Here is a 7046-nt window from a genome sequence, read left to right as displayed (position 1 = left end):
ATAGACTGATTAGAGTTATTGATCAGCTATCCCAGTGATGGGTTTTCTGTAGCCAGATTGTGTTTTGTTTCAATTTTTCATAGAGATTCTTATTGTTTCTTAATTTATCCAGAGTTGTTTGTTTCATTATTTCCATTATATCTATTAATGTAAAATCAGTTTCACACATGGTCATCACTATTTTTGATGACTTGTATTCCTGAGCTACACAAAATATTCTGCTGTATTTCAAGTATTTCCTGATCTTTTACACATGTTCATTATATGTCCTTAATTAACTATAGCTTTACTCAGAGGAGATGTTAATTTCTCTAAAAATGTATATGGTACTCCTATTTACATGGGATGGTTATTACATCTTCTTGGGAATGACAGAGTGTGTTGAAGGAAGGATGCATTGGGAGCAGAAATACTGCCTCAAGGCCCAGGAAACACAGGCCTCTTCCTAACCTCTGATCGGGCCCCATGGGTCAGCTAGCAATCTACTTCTAGCCACACTCCGGGTATGCTTGTCCTGGGATTATCTTCTTCAGTGGCATTGAGTCCACTTCCAAGGTTGCGGGGCTTCTTCCTGAGCCCATTGTGCTGAATGCACTTGCCTTTGGTGTGTACACTGCTAGGCCCAGGCAGTATCAAAGCAGCTATCCAAGCAGCAGATATTGGTGGGGAGGCCTATCATGTCCACAGGAGTGCAGAGTCCCTCTCCGTGTGGGAGGATGCAAAGCAGGGAGAAGAGAAAGGGGGAGAGTCACTAGCTCCTGTGTAGACAGGTTTTCTTCCTGTGCTACTACCTTCAGACCTCGAACTCCAGAGAATCTGAGAGTTCAGAATTTGAACCTGCCCTTCCAGGTGGTTAGGAATGTACCTTGTTGAGGTAGGAGTATAGAGCAGATTTAATTTAACAGTTTCTTAGCACTATTTTTAACTTTGAAGTGCATAGATTTATGGTGCATGGGTCTTTATTTGTTCTCTTGTTATAGGCCCCACGAGTATTCTAAGTGGCCTGAGTAAGGGTGGCAGGACCAGATGGGGAATTTGCACTTGCTTTGTTAGCATATGCCACTCCTATACCGTATAGTATCACAGTGTCAGAAGAATATGTCACAGTGGTTAATGGAGATTTAATGATTTAAATTAAATTTAAATAGTTTCCCAGCTTTCTTCTTGTAGATACAATACAGCAAGATCGCATTCTTGGAAGCCCTCATTCAAAGTCATGAATCACACAGTTCAGAGTCCCAGTGTTCCAAACTCCTGAGGTAAAAACTCAGGTCAAGTCAATCTAAAATTATCCATCCATTCAACAATTGTGTATCGATTGTGTACTATGTAAATGAAAGACAGTTTGCTAGAAGGTGTTAGGGATAAAAAAGATAAGTCAGGCATAGTTCCCATTTTCTTGTCTAGTGATAAAGCTCAGAGAAGCCTTTTAATGAGTATAATATAGAGCAACAAGTTAGTGTGTACATGAGAGGTGCAGACCTGATCCTATGAGAGTTCCAAGGTAGGCAGCTTGTTGTGGGAATTATGTGCACCTGCTTCAGTCATGCCACCCACAGGAGAGGTCTCAAAGCTTCATGCCACCTGCTCCTTGTGCTTATAATAGTCTTACTATCTTCCTCTTTCTAGCTAACTCCTAGTTTTTGATACTGCAGCCTCTGTAAGGTACATTTCCCAGCACTGTGATAATGCTGTCATCGAGAAGATAATATACAAAACTAACACTAACCACACAGAAACCAATTTAGATCAGACAACAACAAATACCAATGTGACAGCCAAGAGTGAACCCACTTTAGGATTCTGCACTAATACGGTCCTACCTACAGAACCATGCACCTTGCTGTGCTGGGTTTTCAGAAACCTACTGGAACAAAGGCTCTGGCATTTCCTCAAGGAAGGCAAATATTCGCACCTAGTGAGTACATGTTGACTATGAGAAAAGAATTTCAATGGGAAAAGTAGTGGGTCAGGAATCCTTCCCTCACAGAGCATACGAGTAAATCCGTCACAACTTTCTACTCACAAAGGCAAGAATAGAGCAAAATCATTGAGTTCATTTGCTTCTAGTTCTGGCCCCTTCTTTCCAGTTGCAAACAAGTCTGCCAACAGTGTCCATTTCATCAGGAAATTTTGTGACTTGAATGGCCAAAATGAGTCCAATGACCACATTCTTATAGACTGTTGAGAACCAGTTGAAAACATAACCTTATAGGAGTCAACACAGAGACCTGCAGTGTGTTTGATATCCATGGCAGTGACCTAGAGAGGGAGGGTCAGAATCTTTCTGTATCCTATTACATATTGGCCAAATTAATGTGTGTGATTATTAAACCTGCTATACTTTAAGACAGGGAAAGGAATAAGCAGTAATACTAGAAGAAATCAGCAGCTTCAACTAGATGTCCAATATAACTTCCCCTATCTTAAATGCTAGCTTTAATAATACATCTTTTGCACATGGAAGTTGACTAAATCCACTGAGAGGCTACTGTTGACCTCCAGAAAGAAACAATCCCTGAAACCTCAATGGCTAAAAACAGGAATACTTCATTTTTACCATGGGTTATGCTGAGGAGTAACAGATGCTCCAATCTAGAATCAAATAAAAAGAGACATTGAATTTTAGTAGGGATTGGGTGTAAAGGAGATTCCCATGGGGAAGGACCTAAGAACATGGGCTTGGAAGAGAGGAGCATTTCCTCCACAGTCACCCCCAGAGCCTATCCCATGCCTTTCCCCCTTCATCAGTGCTTGTATTCAACATTCCAAAAGATCTGACATCACTGCATTCTGGGTTATTTTTCTTTTCTTTTCTTTTAAATTTCTTTTCAGTGTGACAGAATTCATTGTTTATGCACCACACCCAGTGCTCCATGTAACACTCATAATACCCACCACCTGGCTCTGGTTTATTTTTCTATCAGCTTTTCTTTTTCTGCTAAGGGTTTTAGCATAAGGAAAGAAAGGTTTACAATTTAAATTACATCAGGGCCTATTATTATTAAATGACTATATATTTATGTTCATTAAAAAGCATTTAAAATTATAGGGGTGTGCTAAGAGACCAGGCATATATCATTTAAATATGTATTTATTTAGGGACTTTGGGCCAGTTTTATGAATTATCTAACTATATTAAATTTTAGTAAAGACTTATGTATTCTTTTGCCTATAAGATTGTCCAGGAAGGGGTACCTGGGTGGCTTAGACAGTTAAGCATCCAACTCTTGATTTCAGCTCAGGTCATGATCTCAGGGTTGTGAAATCGAGCCTCACTTTGGGCTCCATACAAGGCATGGACCCTGCTTAAGATTCTCCCTCACCCTCTGCCCCTGCCGACCCCCTCTCTCTATCTCTCAAAAAAAAAAAAAGAAAAAGAAAAAAAAAAAGATTGTCCAGGAAACATTATATGCTTTTAAATAGTAAATCAGTGGCACTTGAAAGCAAGCACTTCTAATAGAAGTTAACAGGGAGGAGGGTGAATATAATTAATCTAAAAGGTTATTAATAGTGAACACAATGTTTTTGACAACTCTAATGACCTAATATGACCCAATCCCTTCTGATGACTTCTATTGGAATTGTATCACACATCGGAGGGATAAACTGAATGTAGATACAACCTCAGAGATTATAGAATGTCCCAGGAGAAGGCAGGATTTCCTGTTATGGGATTAAAACCCTTTTACCTGAGCCCCATACTGTTACCATTTTAGGTTCAGTGCTTTGATAGGAATGCAAGATTTTCTGAAAGTAAGAAATGTTTTTGGTTAATTTCCCTCAGTTTTATTAATAAAAGATACTTTATCTTTCGAAGCCTTATGTTCCAAGGGACCTGAGAATCTCTGCAGCCATGATTCTGTGAGGGCACGCTTGTTTTATTTTTCTTCTGTATATTCCCAATCACATTGATTTCTTATTATTAAAACTGTAATGTCCATTTAGTTACAACTAAAATTACTCTGTGTGTGTGGGCGTGACAAATCAAAACAAAATATAATAATTTGTATTGTATAATGTAGTTTAATGCAGGGCTGGCTGGGTCCAGTCGTTAGGATCCTTTCTCTTGTGCTCTAGTAGAGTCTACCCTCTGGGCCACCCATATCCTTGGTAATTAGTCATTCCCTCCTCATCACCTCCTGGCACTCTGCAGCATTTAGTCCCGGACTTCCTCACCCCAGAGTACACTGGCCATCTTACAAAGATAAGAGGCTGCTTTGATACAAAGACTACGACAGCTCATCTACTCCCTGGTCAGTTCATCCCATGAAGAGATGAATGAATGAATGAGCTGGAAGAACAACTGACCGGCCTCAGGCTGTCTGGCTTCTAGTTCTGTCTTCACCTCAATTTCCACATTTATAAGAAGACAAGGCAAAGTGTTCTATTTCCTTAGTGAGATTTCTTCCAGCTCTAAAAGTCTACATCCTTAAAAACTGAGACTGTTCCCCTGTCCTTGTGACTGACTCCCTGCTGAGACCTGCTCTGAAGAGAAGGTGGAGCCAGCCTGCTTTTCTCTGGGCCTGTGTCTTCCACCAGCCTTCCTTGACAACTCACTTCGGACATGGTGTCCCCCACTGACGTTGGCTGGCATGCAATTTGTCTAGTGCTTGACTGCAGTCATTTGTTATTTGATGACAATAAGTAATAGTTCAATATTTTCAAAACCTCTGAAATATAAAATGGAATGAAACCATGGAAAAGTCATTTCCCTCCCTGTGGGAGTGTTTCAGGTTCAATGAAGAAAAGAGTAATAACTGTCAATAAATGTTTCAGAGAAATGAAGAAAGAGATCTAGACAATAAAGCCTCCACTTATAAATGGTAAAACCAAAAAAGAAAAAAAAATCAAAGCAGGACATGAATGCTTGCTGTTACTTTTTTCACAAAACAACAAAAAACTAGTGTATTTTTAGTTAGTAAAAAGTACAGGTCTGTGAATCACCAGGTTTACACACTTCACAGCACTCACCAAAGCACATACCTTCCCCAGTGTCCATAATCCCACCCCCCTTCTCTCAAACCCCCTCCCCCCAACAACCCTCAGTTTGTTTTGTGAGATTAAGAGTCACTTATGGTTTGTCTCCCTCCCAATCCCATCTTGTTTCATTTATTCTTCTCCTACCCACTTAAGCCCCCATATTGCATCACCACTTCCTCATATCAGGGAGATCATATGATAGTTGTCTTTCTCTGCTTGACTTATTTCGCTAAGCATGATACGCTCTAGTTCCATCCATGTTGTCGCAAATGGCAAGATTTCATTTCTTTTGATGGCTGCATAGTATTCCATTGTGTATATATACCACATCTTCTGGGATAAAAATATATGTTTATAAAAAGTAAAAAATTTATATAAAAAAATAAAATATATTTATGAGCGATACATATTTCAGATTAGAAAAAAAAAAGTATTTGGATACCTCCATTACTCCAGAGTCTGTTTAAACATTGCATTGCTTTGATATTTCACATTCCCAATCAAGACTGCCTATAACATTATTCAAAAAACAAATGGCCAGTTATTAAGAACCAGATTCAGTTTATATTACTCACAAGAACAAATCCCTCTTCTTTCTTTTAAGGATTTATTTATTAGAGAGGAAGCACATGTCGAATGAGTTGGGGGAAGGGCAGAGAGAGAGAGAATCTCCAGCAGACTCCCCACTGAGCACAGAGCCTGATGCGGGGCTCCATCTCACAACCCATGGGATCATGATCTGAGCCAAAACCAAGAGTCTGATGCTTCAGTGACTGAGCCACCCAGGCACCCCTCCCTTTTCTCTTTAAAAAGAAAAAGTAACATTCAATTTTTTAAACCCATAATAATCTGTCACTAAACAAACAACTTTTTTTTTAAGATTTTATTTATTTATTTGTCAGAGACAGAGGGAGAGAGAGCGAGTGAGCACAGGCAGACAGAGAGGCAGGCAGAGGCAGAGGGAGAAGCAGGCTCCCTGCCGAGCAAGGAGCCCGATGTGGGACTCGATCCCAGGACCCTGGGATCATGACCTGAGCCAAAGGCAGCTGCTTAACCAACTGAGCCACCCAGGTGTTCCTCAACAACTTTTGAGGAGCCACCAGAGGCTCGATAACAAGGCTCGGCGCTCAGTTAAGGAGATGCCCACATGAGAAAGACACGGTTCTTGTCACAATGAAGATGAAAATTAATAATTAAAGCACTAATTCTTGTAGCCTAAATTTGCAGTATCCAGATTACTCCTTGAGGCATGAAAACAATTCATGGATGTGCCAGCAACTATACCAGGTGACCTGGGGGCACTTATCATCATGTTTTCATCCACCCACAAGAATATAATCTGCAAGGCTGCAGAGTCTCTCTGTCTTGTTTGTGGCTGTATCTCCTTTGCCCAGAGCGGCACCTGGCACAGAGTAACCATAGTAAATGTCTGTGGAAATGAATGAATTCTCTTCCTGAATAGTTCCCTTCATCCAGTATTAGAAGCCTGTGCAGGTTCTAGGACCGTTTGTAAGATGGCCATCATAGGCATGTGGTTGAGAGCACAGCCTCTAGAGTCCTATCGTGGTTTCAAATTCTAACCCCCAGTCCTCCAGCTGTGTGACCTTGGGGAAGTTTCATAACATCTCTTACCTTCAGGTTTTGCATTTGTCATTTTCAAGTGGTAGCCATAAATCTCCTCCTCACAGAACTGTGTGCAGGTGAAATGATCTAATGTATGTTCAGTCCTTAGCATGATGCCTGGCCGTGACAAACAACTGTCCTTGGCTGTGAAACAACTGTCCTTGGTTGTGACACTTTTCCCATCATTTAATAACATTCAACTCCTCTGAATTCATTCACGTTTCTAAAACCATGTGAAGTTACCCTGGAAGATGGAAATTTCAGATGATATGATACCTGGGACAGAGCACAGTGCCTAAGGCATAGGAAATTACAACCTAATTCACTGTAGCAACAAAGAACCTCGGGAGGTTTGCTTTCCAGCATTGTAGCCCTTCCTACAATTGCAGTTCCTGCTCCTGGCACATATCTTGCAGTCAGACAGGCAGCAGCAAGTTGTT

The sequence above is a fragment of the Mustela erminea genome, chromosome X (assembly GCF_009829155.1).
Source record: "Mustela erminea isolate mMusErm1 chromosome X, mMusErm1.Pri, whole genome shotgun sequence".
In the NCBI taxonomy this organism is placed as follows: Eukaryota; Metazoa; Chordata; class Mammalia; order Carnivora; family Mustelidae; genus Mustela; species Mustela erminea.
Note: the sequence above shows the minus strand (reverse complement) of the source record.